Source organism: Narcine bancroftii, chromosome 8 (genome assembly GCF_036971445.1).
Source record: "Narcine bancroftii isolate sNarBan1 chromosome 8, sNarBan1.hap1, whole genome shotgun sequence".
NCBI lineage: Eukaryota > Metazoa > Chordata > Chondrichthyes > Torpediniformes > Narcinidae > Narcine > Narcine bancroftii.
In genome coordinates, this window is record NC_091476.1 from 149,253,346 (window position 1) to 149,277,596 (window position 24,251).

A 24,251-nucleotide genomic window follows, 5' to 3' on the forward strand; every position below is an offset into this window, starting at 1 on the left:
AAAAAAGAAAAATCGAAAGCAACGGTAAGAAGAGAGGAAGAGAAGACAACGGAGGAAAAAGGTGAAGGCCTTACCTGTTCGAAGAGGCCCGCTGTGGAGAGAGAAACCCGCTCCCTCAGGTCGGTAAATAATGGACTACAAAAATGGCTCGCTGAGCCGAGTAAAAGTGCGCAACCGCGCATGCGCGAGGAGTCGCGCATGTGCGATGCGCATGAAAAAAAACACACCGACGGGAGGGGGGACCAGCTGGGGAGTCGATCTCCACAGCCGGCAACGACAGCTGCAGAACACCTGCAGCAAGAAGAGACCACAGAAGACAATAGAAACAAGAAAGAAGAGAAGGAAAGGGCAACAAAGAAACAACAGATGGCCAACCCAGAGGAAGAGGAAGAGTACAGTGAAATAGAAGAAGAAAAGAAAGGCAAGGTAAAGGATATACTTGCTCTTATTAAAGGATACATGGAGTCATTTAAAGAATGGCAAACACAGGAATTTAAGGATTTAAGAAAAAGAATAAACAACACAGAAGAGAAAATGAATAAAATAGATATGACCTTAACAGAAATGGGAAAGAAAATGGAAAAGATGGAAGAGCGGGCAGTAGCAGCAGAAATGGAGGTAGAAGACTTAAAAAAGAAATTGGAGGAATCTAATAAAAAAACTAAAGAGACACAAGAACTACTAGCTCAAAAAATAGATACAATGGAAAATTATAACAGAAGAAATAACATAAAGATAGTGGGCCTTAAGGAAGATGAAGAAGGCAAGAATATGAGGGAGTTTATAAAAGAGTGGATCCCTAAGACCCTAGGATGTCCAGAACTACAGCAAGAAATGGAAATAGAAAGGGCACATAGAGTATTGGCCTCTAAACCACAACCACAACAAAAACCAAGATCTATTGTAGTAAAATTCCTAAGATATACTACAAGAGAAAAGGTACTGGAGAAGACAATGGAAAAAGTAAGAGAGGGCAACAAACCACTGGAGTATAAAGGGCAAAAAATCTTCATTTATCCAGATACAAGTTTTGAACACCTAAAGAAGAGAAAAGAGTTCAATACAGCAAAGGCGATTTTATGGAAGAAAGGGTATAAATTTATACTAAAGCATCCAGTGGTATTGAAAATATTTATTCCAGGACAACAAAACAGACTATTCTCGGATCCAGAAGAAGCATGAAAATTTGCAGAACAATTACAAAAATAGACTGAGGGATGAAGACGGGTAATGAGAGTAAAAATGATCACGATTGATATGTATGTGGGTAAAGACAAAAATAGACTGAGGGATGAAGACGGGTAATGAGAGTAAAAATGATCACGATTGATATGTATGCGGGTAAAGAGGTATAAGAGTGAATAGAGACAATGTGCATACGTGAATGTATCTGTACTTAGAGGAAAATATAGATAGTATAGACAAGAATTAATAAGGGAAGGTAATGGAATAGAGAGAATAAGGAGGGAATTAAAAGAGTGACCTTTGTGACATATGAAAAGTGAAATCTTTTCTGGGGGGGGCGGGGTGGGGGGAAATAGCGGTCACTGCAAAATCAGTTGACGCTTGCGAGTGGATTCGCAAATCCAACTGGAGAGGGGAGATGTGGTTGTCCAACAAGGGATAAAGGACAACTCAGGAGGGGAAGGGGAGATTGGGGATAAAGAAGATAGAAATAGGAGAATAAGGAAAATGTTGAATGTTGTAGGAATGTTGTCTTATAAAGAGTTGAAAATAAGAAAACAGAAATGGAAAAGGAGGAAAGGTAATGATGGAAAAACGGAAAGAGAAGATAAACAAAATATAAAATGGCTACGCTGAACTATATGACTTTAAATATTAATGGAATACATAACCAAATTAAAAGGAAGAAACTACTAAATTTAAATGAATAAATGTATTCCATTAGAAAAAATAACATATAGGTTAAGAAATAATATTGAAATATTCGAACAAGTATGGGAGCCTTACATTAAATACAATAGCGAAAATCTACCGGGGACAAACATTACCTAAGTTGATGGAAGGAGAAGGAAAGAAAAGAATGGACTCAGTAGAATTTCGGGTGTATTTTTGTTGAATGACAACATAGTCTGACTGGTTTAATGTAACCTAGATTGTATACCTAAAATGGATGGGAAGGTGGGGGGGGGGGGGGGGGGTGGCTTGGGAGGAGGGGGGGGGGAGAAAAAGTCACTCTATATGTGTGAAAAAGAAACAATCTCCATTTCATTTGTCTCTCTTTTGGTGAGGCGTACGATTTTATTTAAATGGAAGGATGCTGCCCCACGTGATCAGTGGTTGCATGACATCATGTCCTCTTTGAACATGGAAAAGATTCGTTATTCAATTAATAATTCTGATATAAGATTCCAGACGTTATGTGGGTCATTTATGACTTAATATCTTTATAATTTTACTTTAATGTAATTAAATTGTCCGACTCGTATCTTTTCCATACTCTCTCTATTTATTTTTTTTTCTACCTTCACTTTTCTTTTAATACTAATCATAAATAGCACCTGGGAACATGGTTAGGTAAGGGTTTGAGTTTTTCTCCCCTACTATTTTCTTCTTTTTTTTCTATTATTAGGTTTTTTTTCCCCAGAAACAGTATACATTAATTAGAATATGAACTGTGTGAATGCAAATTGTTAGCTCCCATCAACATTCTTTTCTTTTTAAAATATTTTTATTAGTTTTAATAAACAAACACACAAACAAAAAAGCATACATTTCATTGAGATGATATGGACAGTTACACAAACTAAATATGATAGTATTGCAGCCAGCAGACACAGCTGGGACTGGAACAGGACAAGCTGGCAAGTTTAGAGAAAGCCCATTTGTAAGACGGCCTGGTCAAAGCCCTTGTGGTTCATGTAAGAGGAGAGGATTGGCTGTCTAATGTTTCATTTGGAGGAAGAGAATCAAAAAGGAACTTTGTGGTAACCCGAAAGAAAGAGGTTATCATTTGGAGAACCGTGAAGGGGCAAGTTTCATCAGCAAGAGACTCAAGAGGCTGATTAAAAAGGAACAACAAATCTCTCTCTGAAAACCAACAAGAATGTTCCTGAGTGGTAACCATTTACCTTTCAAGCACCAAATCCCAGTGGACTTTATAAATGTTAAATTCTGTGCACAGTCTAAGAATTGCCTGCAACCAGTGAACTTGGAGGAATGAGAAGTGAGATTGGACTGTGAACCAAAGAACTTTTCTGAGCTTACATACACGTGTGCTTAGAATTAGAAGGGGGTTACGTTTGGTTAGTTAAGTCAATAGAGATAAGTTAAAGTGTGATTCTCTTTTCATGTTTAAAGATAATTAAAAGCAACTTTTGTTCAAGTAACCATTTGTCTCGGTGAATATCTATTGCTGCTGGGTTTATGGGTGCTCTGGGCTCATAACAAGTGGAGGTTTAGCGTAAGATGCCAGAAAATGGGAAGATCAGCCCCATCTGAGAAGGATAAGCAGAGGAGAATACCCAAGGGACGATGACCATGGTAGCGAACCAGTGGGGGGTTCTGCAGCTGGAAGGCTTTCGCATACATTGGGCTACTGTCAACTCAAGGCAAGGAACCCACAGAGGGTGTGGACTGCTCGAGACTGCAGTTGGGAGACTCACACTGGGCTGCAGACTGCTGGAGATTGGCTTGAAACTGGTTGAAGGGGTACTAGGTATTGGAACTGGTATGCGAGAAAGTGCTGAGGACGCTGAATGTTTCCTGATCGTGTTGGAGGTTCGGAACTGGAGCTCAGGTTGCCAATGGTTTGTTCTGAACTCTGTGTGGCTGCGGAAGCGCTGGAGGTGAATCCATGGACACTCGATGACTCTGGTGGGGGGGTGGGAAAACAGGACTCTATTTTTTTTCTCTTTTTCTGACTGTAAGAGACACTTCAGGCAATTTCCATCAAATCTGTCTGCCTCACAAGAGGCAAAAGCAATTTTGTGCAATATGATACTGTTTTATTACATGACAATGAATTGAATCTTGATCTTGAGATTAAAAAACAAAGATTCTGTACTGTACTTCGTGAAAAAATTTCACTTGCATGATTATATAAATCTTAAAGCATTTTAGTTTATTTTCAATCACATTGTTTGAAAACATTTAACTATCGTTGCATCTGCAGGTTCCTCCCCTCCATGGAGCTGCCTGAAAGATCAACATTAACATTATAGATAATTATCCCCCCTCCCCCCAAGTTTACATATAGAGCCTCTGACTGGGGCAACTCTTACTAAGCAGGAATATAGAAACCCTTTAAGGGAGTCACCCCCAACGCCAAGCGGCATCAACCAGCTCTTCATCGTGGGCTATGCCATTGCTGTTACACGCAACTATATTTAAACAGCTGGTGCAAGCAAAGTACGACCCAAGGCCCTCTGCTGGCTGAATATTTGCTCCCATCTTCACAAAAGATTTATGTGTTACTTCAGAGAACCCTTATCTTTGCAATTTTAAACTTTTTAAAATTCTTATTTATTTTAATTTTGTAAAATATATTTCCTCTTTTTTTTTGCTGGTTGCTTGAGGTTGTCAGTTGCTTGAATTCTGGATATCAGGTGTTTTACTGTATTATGTTGGCCAGAAGACTTACGAGGAGACACTTCAGCTCACTAGGTCTTCTGTACCATTCCATCTCCTCATAACCCAATTGTACAGTTCCCCACCTTAACCCCTGAGATGTGGTGGGTATTATACAACTGATCGAGAAACTGGATGTGGGCCAATAGCTGGTATGGCAGTCCTTTGTTCTTCCTCCTCCCCTCCTACTATTAATACAAGTAATAAACATTCACCTGAGAGTTAAAGCACACAAATTGATTGCATTGTGTGGAATCCTCAGATTCATCCTCAAATTCCATGCAACATCAGGAAAATCCTGGAAATTGTTGCTCATCCCTGGGGTGGGTGAGAGGGATTTTGAGTATCACCAGATGCAAAGACATCATCGTCGACTTGTTTCAACCAGGATAAAAGATCAACTGGAACGCAAGAATTCCTGGGATCACCTGCTTTGAACATTTAGCCTTAGTCAAATTAAAAGGAGTTCACGTATCCTTGTGAATAAAAATAATTGCCATCATTTTAACCCCAGAAATTGCCAATGACAGGACCACAGTCCAAAGATGAAGATTAGAGTCTTTCTAAACAATCTCCTTATTTTTGCAAGTGCTCGCTAGGGCAAGGCAAAGATTGGGGCACACTTGAATCCATTTACTGTTGTGCATGGTACAAAAATTGAAGGGTTGCAGACCAGAGGTGGTCATTGTTGACCCACAGGAGAATGTTGTGTGTTACTTCTTGCCTGGGTTGGTAGTCAGGTCCAAACGCACTTGGTATCAGCCAATGGATTGATTACGCATGGATCACCAACTCGGGATATGACACATGAGCTGTGAGCTATTTACAAAGGCTGGGAACTTGTGTTGGAGTGCACCAGAAAAGTTCAGAAATTGTCAGATCTGATACCTATTCCATGACTTAAATATCCCAAGTGGATGGTCTCTCACACATGAAAGACATTGACTGATGTACAGCATTACTTTCAACATTCGAACCTTCGGTTGCTCAGCCTGTCCATTCTTTCAACAGCCAATTCTATGGATCACTTGAACCATCCATCCTTGCACAAATCCACCCTCAGGGTCAACTGTAAGCTGATATGAACCAGCAAGGTTCACCGTAAGAAAGTACCTGATGGCAATGTGAATGATTCCACTGCTATCAATCCCAACTCTCCCAATTTGTTGGATAACCCTGCCAATCCTTACCCCCCCCACCCCACCCCCCCCCCCCCCCCACACACACACGCACAACACACTTGGCATTGATCATTTGGTACATCTACTTCCCTCCTTCTGCTCTCTGTTAACCATTTCTGATGAAACAACATGGAGACCAGATACATCAACTCGTTTTTCTCTCCGTAGACCCTACTTTTGCCTCTGAGTGTTTCAGGCATATTGTGTTTACCTCAGATTTCCAGCATTTGCAAACATTGGCTTTTATTGATTTTACTGACCTGCCAGGATGATTCTATCTATCAGACAAACAGTTCCCATCTTCCAGCTTCAACATTTTAGTTCAACAAATAAAACCTTCAAAAATGAAATGAGTACAAAATCCGATTGTTTCAATGCCCCAGACATGTTGTCTGAGTGGCGTGCTTATACTGGTTTCCTTGCTATTAAACACAACTTCCTGAGTCTCCACGGCAACCTGGGAGAGTTGGCAATTCCATATGGATTTGCAAATTAGAAAGCAGAGCAAAAAAGATGAAATAAAATTGTGTTTATTTTCCTTACACAACCTTCCCAATGCTTGAACCACATTTAAAGGCAAGAGATTCCCTGCAAACCCTTCATATGTCAAAACTATTTAGAAGCACCAGGAAATAAATAAACAGAATTCGCATTTGAGTTTTCTTAGCAAAGCAAGACCATATTTCACCCAAGAGTTAAAAAAAGAAAGTCTGCAGATGCTGTGATTGCAGTTTGTATACACAGCAGTTTTTAAAATGAGGGGTTTCCCATTTTCGCAGGAGGAAGAAGAATTTTTCCTTAAGTAGTACACCATGAAGTCTGCCATTGCCACAACTGAAGTAAAAACACAGTGCTGGAGAAACTTAGCAGGTCGCGAAACACGAAAGTCTGCAGACGCTGTAACTGTAGTAAATACGCACAGAAATGCTGGAGGAACTCAGCCATCTGTCTGAAGCAAAGATGCATAACCAACAATTTGGGCACTTTGTCAAGGAACAAGCAAAAAGCAGGCAGGTGCCTGAATAAAAGGGAGGGAAGAGGAGGAAAGAAAAGCCAAGGGGAGGGAGGTGCGCAGGCCAACAGGCAAGGGTTCATAGGTGGATACAGGTAGGAGGACAGAAGAGAAAAGAAGTTGAGACGTGATTCATAGAGGGGATGGAGAGGTCACACATTTTTAATCAGGCCTGCTTTTTGCTCATACCAGTCCCAGAATGTTGGTTATGTATCTTTGCCTCCTATTGAGCTGGTGGCCCACAAAATAGAATGCACCCTTACACCAAATGAAGCAAATTAATGGGCAAAATTCATTTTTGTACCATTAAGAGTGAAATGGGTAACCAGTGAAGAAACTTGGTCAACCATGCAGTCACTCTCATTGGAAATACTTCAATCATGGTTCTCCCGTGGGGATAAGAAATAGGAGCAGGAGCAGGCCGTGCTGCCCTTGAAGCCTGCCTCTCCATTTAATGAGATCATGGCCAATTTGAACACAACCTTAACTGCACTTTCTCCATAACTCTTCATTCCCTTATATTCCCAAAATCTGTCTACATCACCCATGAACACATTCAGTTACTCTGCCTCCACTGCTCTCTGGAGTAGAGAACTCTGACAGAAAAAAATTCTTCATGAAGGGGTCAAGCACAAAACTTTGGTTATGTAGCTTTGCTATATTTGACCCTCTGAGTTTCTCCAGCACTATCGCCGGCCTGCTTTTTGCTTATACCTTGAAGAAGGGCACAGGCCCAAAATGACGGTAACATATCTTAACCTCCTATGGACGCTGCGAGACCGGCTGAGTTCCTTCAGCATTTCTCTGTGTGTTTTTCTACAATCTCAGCATCTGCAGACTTTCGTGTTTCACGACCTGCTGAGTTTTCTCCAACATGTGCATTTATTTCAATCACGGGGCCTGCAGACTTTCATCCTGAAAAATGGGCAAACCCACATTTTAAAACATTTCAACTTGGAGTTCTTGATTCCTCTCTTTGGGCAAGCATTATCTCATCATCCGTTCCATCAGTGGCCCCAGAAGCTTTATATTGTCGTTCTTCCAATGAGCACAAGCCCAACTTGCTGAGGTCTTCCTCATGAGAACAACAACATCGCAGGTGCCAACCTGGTGATCTTATCCGACCTGCCTTCTAGGCAAGTATATCCCTTCTCAAATCAGGCAACCAAGAGTGCTCATATACCAATTGCCCTGAAAAGTTGCGTCTAGATGTTTGTACTCCATTCTCCTCGAGGACCTTCTGGTCGAAGGTTCGTTATCAGACATCGGAAGAGGTATGTTTAGCCTGAAAACTCTGTGCCTCTCTCCACAAAAAGCTGTCCATTTTTTATTGTATTTATTCGCTGTTCCTACAGTTGCCATACCCACATGCTGAGTCTATTCCCTGTACATGGACGAAGGAAATACGAAGGTCTGCAGACACTGTGGTTGTAGTAAAAACACACTGAAATGCTGGGGGAACTCATTTGTTTATAAACGAGGCTCGATCCTGTAGGTCACTGGTTCCTCCTCCATTTGCGTGTTTTTCTTGTATAAGGACACTCAGGACACCTCCATAGAATAGCATTCTGGAATGTTTCCATATAAACACTGTTCTGTTTTACAATTCAAAATGGAACTCATTTCCCAATTTTGGACTCCATTTGCCAAAATTTTAACTGCTCACTTAGCCTATACAATCCCTCTAGGGAATGTACTTCCTCACAACGGGTGCACTGCTTCCATTATATCGCAGAGTCTGTAAAATCTCCGAGGTCCCAGCACCGATCCTTGTAGTGTTCCACTAGTTACAGCTTGAAAAACAGGAAAATAATCTATTTCTTCTGATCGTTTTCCATTACTTAACCAATCCTCCATTTGTGCTAATGTATTACCCTAATCATATGAGCTCTTACTTTGTGCAGTAATCTCTTGTGGCACCTTATTGAGTGCCTTTTGAAAATCCAGATACAGCTATTGGATTCCATTATCTAACTTCAAAAGAGCTCAAATGCATTTGTCAAACACAATTTCCCTTTCACAAAATCATGCTCCTGCTTCAAAGCATTATGATTTTCTAAATGTCCCAATACTGCTCCATAATACTGCCTGCTTCTCAGTGAAGCAACAGTTCACTTGTGAATCTGTAGGAGTTGCCGACTGCACCTGGTGCTCCTGTTGTGGCTTTCTTTACATCGGAGAGACTGGACACAGACTGGGAGATCACATTGCTGAGTGCCTTCACTCTGCCTGCATCAATGACAGGCATTTTCCTGTAGCCAACCACTTTAATTCTGCACCCTACTCCCACACCTACATGTCAATCCATGGCCTCTTGCAAAGCCAAACCAGGGCTGCCCATAAATTGGACGAGCACACCTAATATTCCATCTGGGCACTCTCCAATCAGATAACATTAACATCAAATTCTCTGGTTTCTGATAGCCCATTCCTCATTCTCCCTCTCTTCCCTATCCCTCTGTCTCCTTTCCTCCTGCTCTCCAGCCCCTTCCCTGCCCATTCATAGAGCCATTCTCCCTCCCCTTGTTTTCTGGTGTGCCCTCCCTCCCTTATCCACCTATGACCTCTTACCTGTTAGCTGTACTACTCTTCCTGTCCTTTCCTCCCTTCTTCCCTCTTCTTCAAACCCCACCCCCCATCCTTCCCACCATTTTGTTCAGACTCCTGCCTACATTTTGCTCATACCTTGATGAAGGCCTCAATGCCTGAAACATTGGTCGTGTATCTTTATCTTTGCTATATAAAGTACACTGTTTGACCTGCTGAGGTTTTCCAACTCTTTGTTTTTACTGTCTCCATAAAAATGGATTCCAGGGGGCGTGGCAAGATGGCATAGAGTCTAGACGTGTAATCTCGACCTCTTTGGCCAGACTTTTAAGAATCCGTTTTTAACTCTTTGTTTTCGGGTTTAAATTTTTTAAAAACTTAGTTTAAAGTATCAAGGAATTGTTATGGGTATTAATGGTAAAAAGATTAAACCTCAAGTGCAGAAGAAACTATATTTTCGGAATTTTGAAGATTTAGGGCTTAGGCAGCCTGCTGCAGTTTCAAGTTTGCTTTCTTTCAAGCCTAAACAACAGAGATTGCCTGTGGGAGTAGATAAAATGACTACTACTCATCAGGAGAAGGACATCGCTGGAATTACCCGTTCTCAGAAGGAAGGTGCGTGTGCCCCCGATGTGGATCCTGATTCTGGCAGCCTGCCGACTTTAATGGAGGGGGCAGGCAAGAAGACTCCATTGCTGGAAAAACTGCCTGTTGTTGAGATGCAGCAGGAGCTGCAGTTATCTGGTTCTGCCACTACGCAAGAGAAAGCAGGGCTGGGCTTTTCTGAATTACAATGTAAACAGCTGAGCCTTATCATTCAGCCCATGCTGAATGAAATGTCTCAGAGGCTCAGTTTGGAACTGGATACAGTTAAAATACATGTGGAAACATCTTGTGAGGATTTTAAACAATTTCAGGCTGTTTTTTTGAAATGTCAACAACAAGTGGCTTCTAATACAGAAAAAGTGTTGGAGGTGGAAAAATCCGCTAAAGAATTGCGAGAACGTGAGAGGGAGTTAGAGAGAAAAGTAGACTATTTGGAGAATCAAAGTAGAAAGAATAATGTGAAGATTGTTGGTTTGCCAGTAGGTATGGAAGAACAAGATCCTCTTCGTTTTTTAACCGAATGGATTCCATAAATACTGGGGCAGGAATTTTTCTCTGGAGGCTTGTATTGGAAAGAACTCATAGAGCCTCAAGAAGAAGATCTCTCTGCCTGGTCAGTCACCGAGACCCGTGATAATTCAATGCTTGAATTATTTCGACAGAGAAACGATACTTCGTTTAGCAGTGCAAAATGCGAGACGACAAGCTCCATTAATGATTCAGAATAGTAGAGTTTTTTTTCTACCCCGATTTGAGTCAAGAGGTTATTCAGTGTCGGTACCGATTTAATCAAGTTAATGAAATTTTGTGGCGTAAAGGCCATAAATCTATGTTTCGCTATCTGGCAGTGTTGAAGGTGTTCTGTGGAGACTTTCAATCTCGGTTTTTTGAGAATGAGCGTGAGGCAATGATTTTTGCTGATTCGTTGCCAGATGTAAGAGGACAAAGTCGTAGTCCACCATTGTCTCCTAAAGGAAAATCTGGTTGCTCTGGAAATGGAAGAAATGGTAGAAATGGTAGAAATGTGAATGGAAAGAGTCCAACTTCTCTTGAAATGGAGTCACCGAATCTGGAATCTCTTGGATGAATAGAAGAACCTTTTTATTTTTACTTTCTTTTTATGTCATTATGATATCTTGTTGTTAGTCTTTGTTTGGCTAGGGAGGGAGAGATTTGCTCTATGTTCTATTAGTCATCAGCCACAGGTGGGTGATCCACACCCAAGTTTTGTTTAGGGATTACTACCTTTTGGTAGTTTTGTGGCTTATCGTTGGAGATTTAATACAATGTTGTTTAAAAATATGGAATTTATTGATTTTTTGAAAGAACATATTAATCTTTTTTTGAAAGAAAATTCTAATTCTGTCCAAAGTAAATTTGTAGTATGGGATGCTATGAAAGCTTATTTAAAAGGACAAATAATTAGTTACACTGCTATAATGAAAAAGAATCAATTAAATCAGAGTTTTGAATTAGAGAAACGGATTAGTGAGTTAGAAAACGAATTTCAAAGAGACGCTATAGAAGATCTGAAAATAGAATTTTCTAGGTTGAAACTGGAATATAATACTCTACAATCTTATCAATTTGAATGTATGATTAATAGGACTAAACAACAATATTATGAATGGGGAGAGAAAGCACATAAGGTATTGGCTTGGCAATTAAAGAAAGAACAGGTTTCGAGGACTATTAATGCTGTTAGACGGAATTCGCTTCTCACGTATAAACCTCGTTATTAATGATGAATTTTGTTCATTTTATAAAAAGTTATATACATCTGATGGAGAACAAGAAAATGGATCAATTGATCTTTTTTTTTTAAAATCACAGTTGAACTTACCGACCTTAGAGGATGTAGATATACAGGAGTTGGAAGCACCATTTACTGACTCGGAAATTAAGATGGCTATGATAGAAATGCCGAATGGTAAATTGCCTGGTGATGATGGATTTTCGGTCAAATTTTATAAAATTTTTTACAATGACATCTCTATAGTGTTTGGAGATGTACTATGTCAGGTTGAGATGGCAAATATTTATGAATTTGAAATACATCAATTTTTGTTTAGATGGAATGTAAATTTGTTACAGCAATATAATGTGCCCATATTAAAACATTTAATGAAATTATGGACGAAGAAAAAGAAATTGATAGGTTCTAGTGGTGAATTGTCAGCTTTGACTCCATTGTATAATAATTAACTTATTCCTTTTTCAACACATAATCAGAGTTTATTACACTGGAGATTAAAAGGTGTGGAAAATTTGGGAGATTGTTTTAAAGACGGTAAATTTTTATCTTTTGATCAGATGAGGGACAGTTATGGTATTGATAAGAATTCTTTGTTTCTTTATTATCAAATTCGATCTTTGGTAAAGTATGTGTTTGGTAGAGATATGATTTTACCTGAAATGACCAAATTTGAGACTTTTCTTATGAAGGTACCAGAGAAGGGATATATTTCAGTTATGTATCAAATATTACAGGATGGTATGGATAAAAAGGGTTGGAGTAAATCTAAAGGTAAATGGGAAGTGGAGATTGGTTTTATTTTTTCCGAGGATGATTGGTCAGATATTTGTTATGATACTGTAACTAGACTGATAAATGCACGTTATGCAATGATTAATTATAATTTTTTTTACATCAATTATACTTAACACCTGAAAAACTAAAAAAAAAATATGGTTTTAATGACTCAGATTTGTGTTTTAGTTGTGGTAATGCGGTTGGATCTTTTTTTCATGTGGTTTGGTCATGTATAAACATACAATCTTTTTTGAAAAAAAAATCAATTGTTTTTAGAATACCTGTATAAGATTAAAATACCTTTAAACCCGACGGTATTTTAGATAAATTTCAACTTGTTTTTGTATATTTAGCATTATCTGTAGCGAAAAAATGTATTGCTAGTATGTGGAAGGATATGAATATGATTGATATTAATAGATGATGTAATGAGATGAAATATTATTTAATAATGGAAAAAATTACATATGTTTTGCGTGATAATTATAATTTTTTTTCTTCATAAGTGGTTATTATATTCAGAATATTTACATTTTGATTTACATTGATTAGATTTTAATATGTATGCTTCATTTTTCTTTAATTTTTTTTCTTTTTTTCATGGCTCTCCTTAGGAGAGTTGGCTGAAGGGGGGGTGGTTTCTTCTCTTCTTTTTCTCTCTTTTTTTCTTTTATATAAAATATAAAATGTAATGTTCATGTCTAGTTTATTGTTATATATGTTACTTATTACCTGTATCTTGAGCGAATAAATAAAATTTTTTTAAAAAATGGATTCCAGCATGTTCCCAAGGGCAGGCGCCATGACAACTGGCCAATTCTGTCTTGCTTTTTGTCTACCTCATCTCTCAAGCAGCTGGGATCCTTGCAGAACCTTGTGAAACTTGGAATATCCTGGAGACATCTCCAAGTGCCTCGTCAGCCTTTCATCTCATGAGTTTTCCCTGTTCCTCTATTTGGATAACAATTGTTTAAAATCCTCCCTCTCGTTTTCCTGATGCCATGCTACTATTAATGAAGCACTTTTAATATCTTTTATGACAAAGGCAGATATTAAATCCTTCTTGTAAGTCTACCATTTCCTTATTTTCGAACATTAATTTCCCTTCCTCATCCTTTAAGGGAACAACATTTACTACTCTCCTCCCTTTTATATATTCACAGAACCTCCCACCATCTTGTCCTATATTTCTTGCTAGGCTATTCTGTTGATCTCATATGTCCCTCTTTATTATCTTTTTACACATCCTTTGGTGTTTTCAAATGTTCCTAACTTTTCAGCTGGCCAACATTGTTTGAAGTTTCCGACAATTTCTCACAACTTTCCTGACTTCTTTACTTAGCGATAGACTCACCACCCACCTCAAAGAGCCTTTCATTTCTCCATCTTGCTACTAAATATAAAATAGTTCTTTGATTTTAGTTTAACGATACAGCGTGGTAGAAGCCCATTCCAGCAATTTAAACCTGTGTGCTCAATTAATTCTCCCAACCCCATATGTTTTTGAGGGATGGGAGAAAACCAGAGCACCCAGAAAAATTCCCATGCATGAGATTGGGAGAACACACAAATTCCTTATAGGCAGTGCGAGATTCGAACTTAGATCACCAGCACTGAACTGGTTTTGCATTAATCTCTACACTAACCAGGCCGCCCACGGTCTGTCTAACTATTGCCTTGCTCTCTGGCTTCTTTCCTAATCTGCTTTTGAAAACCAGGCCTTCATACCCTTTGTATTTGCTAGCATTTAAATTTAACAATATTTTTACACTTCAGTTTTGTACTCCCACACTGAATGTGAAACCCTCTCATGTTATAATCACTCTTCCTTTTCTATGAAATTATTAATTACTGCTGTCTCATTATACATGACCAGCCCCAAAATAACCTGTTCCCTGGTTGGTTCTACAAGATATTGTTTGAAGAATCTGTCACAGATAAATTCTACAAACCTCATCCTCAAAGCTATCTTTGAATATTTAATTTAAAATCACCTGCCTGTGTTGCTGAGCTTGGAGTTCATGTCCATAACTTCAAATCCCCACAGCTCTTCTACTCAATCCATTATTCTGTAACGGTTCTTTGGAGTAGATGTGCAGAATAATGACTAATTGATTTTACTGAGACATTTCGAATCCAAAAGGGAACTTCATAAAAGTTATTTAGACTGTTGTGTTCCATGTTGAAGCAATAGATCCTAAAAATGTACTCAAAGGCTACACATGTTCCACCTCGCAACCCCCAGAGTCAGACCACTGCTCAGAGCAATCCTAAAATGAAGGAGATGCATAACATAGTCTTTGCTACAATCAAGGTTGACCGGGAAAATCAAATTGACAAAAGTAGTCTTGAAAATGAATGCATGCAACACAGTTTGCTGAAATAATACAATGTGGATGCAATCAAGGAACAGGCAATTACCAATATGTTCATTGTAAAAAGGCAGGATCAATTGACAATCTCATAGTAAAGGATTCTCTGGGGAAGAGTGATCATAATATGATATAATTTCACATTCAGTTTGAAATAAAGGCAGTTAGATTTAAGGAGTCAATTAACTAGAATAGATTAAAAATGATTAAATATATTACAGACAAATAGAAACTTAAATATCGGTTTTGTAATTTTTCCACTGTACAGGAATTCACTGGAGAAATAACAACTTCATGGGAAATGTAATTTATCCATAACTGAATTTAAAAATAGAACTACTACTTTAGGCTTTATAGAATATCAGTGCCTAAAGGACAACAGGAATATGAGAGACTGACAAATGATGACAAACAAAATGAGGGAAAATTAAAACGACAGTGATCTGGTAAAGAAAAAATAACGTTGATTGCATATACAAGGAGGAAGATATTAACAATGGTAAAATGAGATGCAGAATAAAATGGGAAATTAGGAAATAGCATATACAGTTGTCTTCAAAGTGGAAAAAAGTGAAAGCGTTCAAAATATTATAGGCAAGTGAAGAGCAAGAGTGAGCAACTGAAAGCAACCTGAACTAAACTACTCAGAAAACTAAAATAAAAACATAAAATATTGTTGCATGTGTTCAGCAGGTCAACCAGCTCCTGTGAGACAAGCAACAGAGTTAATGTATCTGATGAAAAGCAGAGATGTTCATTCTAGCTTTCTCTCCACAAATGACCTGACCTGGGCCCATCATATAGACACAACCGTCGAGAAAAAAAGACGAACATCTCTACTTTCTTAGAAAACGAAGGTAGGTCAGCATGTCCCTCCTCATGTGAACCACTGAATGCATACTAGCTGGATTCAACGCAGCATGGTATGGGAGTTGTTTCTGCTCAAGATCAGATCTGCCTGTAGAAGTAGCTCACAACATCACATAAACTTCTCTCCCCTCCATGGACTCCATCTACATATCCTGCTGTCTAGGAAAGGCAGCCAACATACTGAAGACCCCATCAAATGCCACTGGGGAGAAGTACTGAAGACCCCATTGCATGCCATTGGGGAGAAGGCTCAAGAATGTGAAATCGGCAACCAACAGGCTTAAAGATAGTTTCTTCTATGCAGCCATCAGGATCTTGAATGAACAAAGTTCTCATGCTGCCCTTGCTTTGATCTTTTATTTACCATTGCAACTCTATACTCTGTGTCCTTGGCCTTCCATTTTATACAAGAGCTCTATTGAGAGCATCTTAGCTGGCTGTATGCATGATAGAGTTGCCCTGTTCACAGATGAACCCTCCTCACGGTACCATGTTTAATATGACATATAAACCCAAACTTAGATGCTGCTTGTCCTGCTCAGTACTTCCGGTATTTTCAGTTTTTACTTCAAATTTCCAATATATACAATTTTTCACCTTTCTAAGACCTGGAAAACTAATGACAATGGGTGGGGAGGTGGGGGGTGGGGGGGGATAAAAATCCGCTGGCCCACACAGACTTCATGGGCCAAATAATCTTCTTCTGTGCTACATGACTCTCTCAGAGAAAACAGGCCAATTCACCTTGCATCAGTCAAAATGTTGGAATCTGTTATTCAGGAAGCAACAGCTCAGTAGTTAGAAAAACAAAATGTGTTTAGGCTCAGGGTCAGATTCAAGGTTCGAGTCAAGGTCAGAGTTTTACATCATGGAAACAGGCCATTCAGCCCAAATTGTCCATGCTGACTAATTATCTTCCCAGGCTAGTCCCATTTCCCATTTTCCTGAGTTAAACCCATAAAACCTTTTCTATCCATGATTTTATTTTACTATGCTACCAGCAGGGTGTTGGCATGTAATCAAGTATCTCTGCACACTTAGCTTACATTTCTCTCTTTTCTATGCATATCTTTTCTTGAGTACAGTTTTTTTTTTGCACGATTGATAAATAGAAATTCTGCCTGGCCGGCAGGAAAGAGAATCTCAGGGTTGTACGTGATATCATGTATGTACTCTGAGGTTGACTCTGAACTTTGAACTTGTGCATTGGTGGGTGTAATATGAAAATATCGACCTGACCTGTTGAAACTGATGAACAGATAGAAAACAAATGGGAGTAAACAGATCAGTTTCCAGTGGATAAGCTATAAACAGAGGTGAACTTCACGGATCAGTGCTGGTGGGGCACCAGCTGTTAAGTCTTTTCATCCATGTCATTGCTGCACAGTGTTATCAGCCACAATGAGGAGTTGCATCACAGAGGAGAGGTGGAAAGTCTCATGCAATGATGTGAGAGTAACAACCTGAGTCTCAACATGGGCAAGATGAAGAAGATGATCATGGACTTCAGGAATCACCACCCTCCACTACACATCAACAACTCTGTAGTGGAGAGAATGGAGTTCACTTAACCAGTGATGTGTCATGAACACACATCTCCTCACTTGTCAGGAAGGCACCGCAGCAACTGCACTTACAAAGAAGATCAAAGCAGGCAAGGTTTCCGGCCACCATTTTGTCAATCTTCTACAGGAGCTCTAGTGAGAGCATCCTGGCCGGCTGTGTATCATGGTGTGGTATAGTTGCTGCAGAGAAATGTATCAGAGATCAATCCACAAACATGGCATAAGGATCATTAAAGTCTCCCCACCTCCCCCCCACTCCCAACATTGACGATCAACTGGGATCGTTGCCTGAAGAGGGCGCACAAAATCATTGAGGACCCCTTCCACCACAAACACAGCATCTTTCAGCTGCTCCCATCAGGAAAGAGATACAGGAGCATCAGAGGCAGCGCCGCCAGGCTGAGGAACAGCTTCTTTAAATGGGCAGTGAGAATGCCGAGTAACTAAAAAACTGCTCATGTTAACCATTTGTGACTCTCCTATTCCCAAAACAATATTTATTTATTTGAATGTATGAATACAGCATATGTATGGTTTGTCTGTATGTCTGTTATGTCTGGCTGTGTATCTGCTTATTTGGCATTGAGGACCGGAGAATGCTGTTTTGTTGGGTTGTACTTTTGCAATCAGAGGACCAGAAGCTTGACTTGACTTGAGACAGAGTACAATGCAGTGGTAGGTGGGAAAGCAAGCAGCAAGACACAGATGCCAAGTAACTAGACCACTTGCAAAGGATCTTTAGAAACAGTTTATGTAAAAGCCATTTGCTCTATGGTTAGAGTGGTCAGTGGTTATTTCTTGGATTAAACAGAATTCATGGTATGTTTCCTGTGCACTTGACTGGATTCCCTTCTCATCCCAGGATCTAACCAAGTATAAACACCATGGCGTCTCCAAACCTAGTACATCTTCAGGTACAGAGTCTGCAAAGTAATTAAACATTCCCACACCATTACAGCATATTTTATATGCAGTTTTATTTTCTGCACCCTGGTCTCATGCTGTTCAAAAAAATTGGGTTTTCTCTTCAGCCTACCCATTTTTTTAAAAAACTTATGCCACCTCTCATCTTATAATCTATAATCCACATGCCCCCTTCGTAACTCCTTATCTGGGGGACATGGGGGGTAGTTGGTATGGGGATACCAATACCTCTGAGCATAAAGCCCTGCAAAAGGTAATGGACACAGCTCAGCCTGGCTGCACCCCCGACCTCGTGGCCCTCGCACGCCGCATATTTTTAAATTGTGCTAAGAGACCATGGCGTCTGCCGGAGCTCCCGATGCTCGTCTGCAGTACGTATGTGATAGGCCGAGGGGAGGGTTTGGAGTCGGAGCTCCTGACGCCCTCCTCTTGGCCTACATCAAGAACTCCATTTCAAACCACAGGAAACAATCACTGAAAGGAATACACAACTGCTCTACTCAATCCCTCTCCCTCCCCCCACCCAAAAAAAGAAAGACAACTAACCAGCAGATGCGTAACGAAGTTCATTTGTAAATGATCATTTTGACAGACATTTGTGTGTGCCCATGAATTGGGATGGTCCATTGCAGCTTTTATTTTATATATCCAATAATTGAGCATCATCTTGGATTTTTTTCATTTGAATTTTGTTTTTAAATCAGAATTAATAGTATATTTCATAAAAGTCCATTCATGGATTTGATTCTGTTTGTAAGCTGATTCATTAACTACACAGTGGTGGATTTAACTCCCTTTTGAACATTAAGACCCAAGATTTTTTCAGATGTTGGTTGGAAAAGTGTCAGATTTTTTTTCCATAGCCTGCCTCCTTCCCTGTGGTCTGGTCACTAAGCCGCATGATATTTCCTAAGAGGTTATAATGCCTTTTTGCATTTTTATGATTAAAAATTGCAAACCTATATTTTGTTTTGATTCAAAGTAACATTGTTGTTCATTCTATCAACGTGGTCAGGCCTTCAGGAGTATTACACGCTGCAGCAAATTTGCAAGAAAAAGGAATAATGAAATATATAAAGGGAATTCCTTATTATTTCAACTTCAGTTTAACAAGCTGACAGAGCCAAGACATGAGCCTTCGCATTGTCAGGTTATTTCCACCCCTCCTTCCCCACTTCCCTAGCCAGTACTTATAATTTTGCCCTGTGAAGTCTTTCAATCTGCTGGTCCTACACTGTACTCTTCATCTGTTACTGGTGTTTTTTCACTGGGTAATTCACATATAAAATAAAATAAAATAAAAATGCATTTTTAAAATAAAATCTTAATTCCTATCTCTGTTTTGTAAACTTAGTTTAAATGTTGCATTTAGAGTTGGGTTTTTTTCTGATTAAGATAGGATGGAATGCCCACCATTCTCTGTTTGAGGAAGTATTCACCGACTTCACTCCTTAAATGTTGGATTATGTCTGCTAATCTCTACACTTGGACCAGAACTTCTTGATCTTTTCCCTTCAGCATCTAGAATTTTTCATCAGAAGTGAGAATAGTTTTATTTTAAGAAGTAGAGCTTCTAAACTTGACCAATTAATTCTGAAGCTAGAAAATTAGTGTTGAACTGCTTTCAAGTTGGCAGTGGTGAAACTGCAATACTATTGATTGTACCTTTTGATGATTTGGATATGCAGCTTTTCTCCTTGCTTAATGCCTAATCATGGTGCCAGCTTGTAAACAGAATAAGCAATATGCATTATCTCGTGTCATTTGGATTCTCACTGAAAGTGCATGTGTGAGAGAGAGTGTATGCTAGTTGCAAAACACATGCACAGCTGTGGTCGTAGTGCCTTTTTTAAAATGTTTTCTCGCTCTCCCTAACATTAAAACCTGGCTACATCCCTGCTCAGGACATCACAGGCAAAACTCTCCCCGCTCTCAAGAACATCTACAGGGAACACTGCCATCAGAGAGCAGTAGCATCATCAAGGATCCACACCACCCACCACACGTTCTGATCTCACTCCTACCATCAGGAAAGATGCAAGACTTGCACACCAGGTTCAGGAACAGCTGCTACCCCCCCCCCCCCCACCCCCCCCCCCCCCACCATCAGACTCCTCAACAGGAAACTCAATCAGGGACCCATTTAAGATCTCTTACTTTTGCACTTTATTGATTTTTTTAAATTTTCTCTGTATTGCACAGCCACTTTGTTTACATTTCTTTATCTGTTTACATGTGTACATTGTGTATAGTTTTTTTGCACTACCAATATGTGGTAATTCTGCCTTGCCCACAGGAAAAAGAATCTCAGGGTTGTATGTGATATCTCTGATATGTACTCTGACAATAAACCTGAAATCTGGAGATGGCAAACAAAGAATCAGTTAGGCTGAATGACCAGATTCACATTAACTTAAATTGACCATTAGGTCTTTGTGTGTGGGAGAATATAGGAATCAAGCCTATGGCCAATTCGGTGGATGTGGAGAGAAGAATCTGATGTTCAACAGCAACTTGCAGACTCTCAACCTCTCTCCCTATGCAACAGCACCTGTGTACATTTCCTTTTGGCTCCCAGAAGAAAATCTATCAGCTTTCCTGCAGAATGATATGTGCAAAAGAAAAGAGGGATTCGGACACCAAGTAAATGCAACCAGTCACTGGAGCTGGGCTCAATACCACTCACACGCAGATCATGTGGATTCACTGAACCTCCTCAAGCAGCCCATTCAGAAAGCCAGTCTGTTTCAGATTACAAATGCAGTCAGTAGGTCAATGGCTGGGTTTCTCAAGTCATTGGTAACAAAACTAATCTTCTCCATGACCCAGTCTCAAATTATTGTACAATTTACATTAACCTGACGGGAGTACAATTAAACTTGTCAAACGATCAGTTTTAAAAAGCAGCTTTGCAATGTTCATGCATTCACTTCTCAGACAAAGTCCTGCTCATTGAAAATGCTCGAACATACCTTGGCAAGCACAATTTTCCAATGCTAAAATTACTTGCTGCTGTTTAGAATGTGACAGGCTTTGAATCCTGAGATGGTAACACAGAGAGGGTCATGGTGGGAATGAAGAGGTGAGGAAAGAGAAAGAAAAAAAGGGAAAGTGTACGATGGGGAGAGAAAGGGGGAAATGGAAGGAGTGAGGTACCTAGAGACACAGAGATGGAGAGAGAGAGAAAGAGAGAAAAAGACATGGGGAACATTGAAAGAAGTCAGGGACAGAGGATGGGAGCTGAAGGAAGGTGTGAAGAGAGTTTTAAGTGGAGGAAGTAAAGAGGTTGGAAATGGAAAGTAGTAGTGGAGAGGGGATGTGAATAGGAGAGAGGAAAGGGATAGAGGGGAGAGGAGAGAGGGAAGTGAAGGAGGGGGACACTGCCCACCATGCCAAGAACACCTGAATGAATGGGAAAAGCAGGCAAGTATCAATACTCAGCCAATTAGATTAATGAGCCAACATGATATGATGCAAGTTCACATAGAGCACAAAAACAGGCACTTTGGCCCAACTCATCCATGTTGACTCAGGTGTTTACAGGACTTCATCCCATTTTGGTGATGACCCCCTCTGCTGAAAGTTTATGGGCCCCCTTCCCTGTAAAGCATTCGCGTTTAATTCTTCCGTACTTCTCTCCTACCGACTATATAAATAAACCATGAAAAATATCAAGTCAAGTTTATTGTCATCTGATGATACATATACAGCCCGACAAAATAACGTTCTCTGGTCCTTGGTGCAATACATGCAGTCGTACATGTGTAATATATGTATGACATACATCTGCAAATATGTAGGTTACCAGAGGAGAAAAGAAAACAAGGCTTTTACTTAAATGTGCTGTGGCCAATGGCTGCTCTAACCCTTTCTTATCCATGCATCGGTCCAAATGGCTTTTAACTACCAACTTCCCTGGCTGCTCACTCAATCTACTCTAATATAGGTTGGCTTAGCGGTTAGTGCAATGCCTTTACAGCGCCAGGGACCAGGGTTCAAATCCCAAACCGTCTGTAAGGAGTTTGTTTGTCCTCCCCTGTCTGCATGGGTTTTCCCCAGGGGCTCCGGTTTCTGTCCTAAATATACCAGGGGTGTAGGATAATTGGGTATAAATTAGATGGCATGGACTCATGGACCGAAATGACCTGTTGCTTAAATTCTACTCACTACCTTCTGTCTGAAAACATTGCCCTGTTTAAATCCTTTCCCTCTCATCTTAAACCCATGTCCACTGGTAGAAGACTCTTCTACCCTTGGAAGACAACTGTGACCTTACTGATGGCAATCACGATTTTATAAGCCTCTCCTTAGGTTATTTGTCAGCTTCCTTCACTCCAGAAAAACAGACCCTGCCTGTCCAGATTCTCTTTCTAACTCAAGCCTTCCAATCCCTGCCTCATTATTCAGAGTCTTTTCTGCACCTTTCTGGCTTAGAACATAGAACAATACAGCACAGTACAGGCCCTTTGGCCCTCAATGTTGTGCTGACCCATATATTCTTCCCTAAAAAAGGTACTAAGTCCTCTCTAACCCTCTATTTTTTTTTCGTTCATCCATGTTTCTGTCTAAGAGTTTCTCAATGCCCCCAATGTTTCAGCCTCCATCACTATCCCGTCAAGTGCACTCCAGGCATCCACAAATCTCTTTGTTAAAAAAAAAATTACACCCGATAGCTTCCCTAAACTTCCCTCCCTTAACTTTGTGCATATGTCCTCTGGTGTTTACTGATCCTGCTCTGGGAAACAGATGCTGGCTGTCCACCCTATCTTATAATCTCATAGACTTCTATCAGATTCTTCCAATACAAAGGCATTCAGAACTTCACACAATACTTCAAGTAGGGTCTCACCAACATCTTGTACAACTATAACATGATGTCTCATCTCCTGTCCTTAATGCCCTCTCAATGATGAAAGAAAGCTGGTAAATACCATCTTCATTACCCTGTCTAACTATTGCACAATGTTCAGGGAACTATGTACCCCCAGGTCTCTTTGTTCCACCACATAATGCCATGGGTCTATCATTCACCATGTATGTCTTTCACTGGTTTAACTTCACAAGATGCATCACTTGGCATTTGTTTGGGATAAATTCCATTTATTCATATAAAGCTTTGTTAAACTGGAGTATTTTAAAACAAGATTCAGCAGAAGCTTGAATGGCAAAAGAAGAGAGGTATCTAATTTGCATGATTTGGTTGATTTATCTCTGCTATATTACTGGCATTGGTACTCCTCGAACTTAAATACCTCAGGTAATCGACAAAGAATTTTGCACGACAATACTTTCTCCTTGACAAACGCTCTCCAATGCAGATGAGTCTGTCAGTCAGTCACTTGTTATAAACTATGGAGAATGAATGGCGACTGTGTACAAAGTGGGCAGTGTAATTCACTTTGTGAAGTGCTCTGAGATGGCTTCAAGCAATGATGCACAATATAAATGTGAAATCAGAATTAACTCCCAATGCACTCAGCTGAACGATGGCACTTCATTTCCTAAGGCTTATTTTATCTTTATTCTTGGCTGAGATACAGTTCCACATGTGTCAGCCCCTTATATCTCCACACACCACACTGTCAGTTTGCCATTAAACACTTGGATTAATAATTGGTGCAAAGCATCCCAGACACTTCTGATTGTGAGTAAATCATCTGCCAATCCTCAGCATCGTAACAATGCCTCCACTCATAATGCTTCCTCTGAGACTTGAACAATTCCAACCTGAAATGTCGACCATTCTTTTTTCTCCCACTGCTGCTGCCCCAATTTGCTGAGTTCCTCCAGCAGATTGGGTCTTGCTGAAAATGCTGCATTGGCTGTCAGGGCTCTCCGGGATACCAAGAACTGAGAAAAAGTGCAACCTATCAAAGAAAGCTGGCAAGCACCATCTTCATCACCCTGTCTACCCATTTCACAACGTTCATGGAACTATGTACCCCCAGGTCTCGGGTAATCAATGATATTGATTGGAAGGGGAGCAGAACTTAGAAAAAGGAGCAGGTCATTCTTCTCTCTGAGCCTGTTCCACAGTCCAATGATCATCGA

At 39.9% G+C, this 24,251-nt stretch overlaps 1 protein-coding gene across 2 annotated transcripts in view; it reads right to left on the reverse strand.

Annotated features, from left to right (window-relative positions):
• Positions 1-24,251, reverse strand: part of LOC138741361 (syndecan-3-like) — a 235,729-nt gene that overhangs the window by 202,141 nt on the left and 9,337 nt on the right. The window contains exon 1 of one of the 2 annotated variants that reach the window (XM_069895303.1): positions 17,349-17,442. The exons of the other annotated variant lie outside the window; for it this stretch is intronic. The gene's annotated coding sequence lies outside the window, so the exon portion shown is untranslated. Of the gene's footprint in view, positions 1-17,348; positions 17,443-24,251 lie in introns of those variants that run through there. 2 annotated transcript variants of the gene reach the window in all.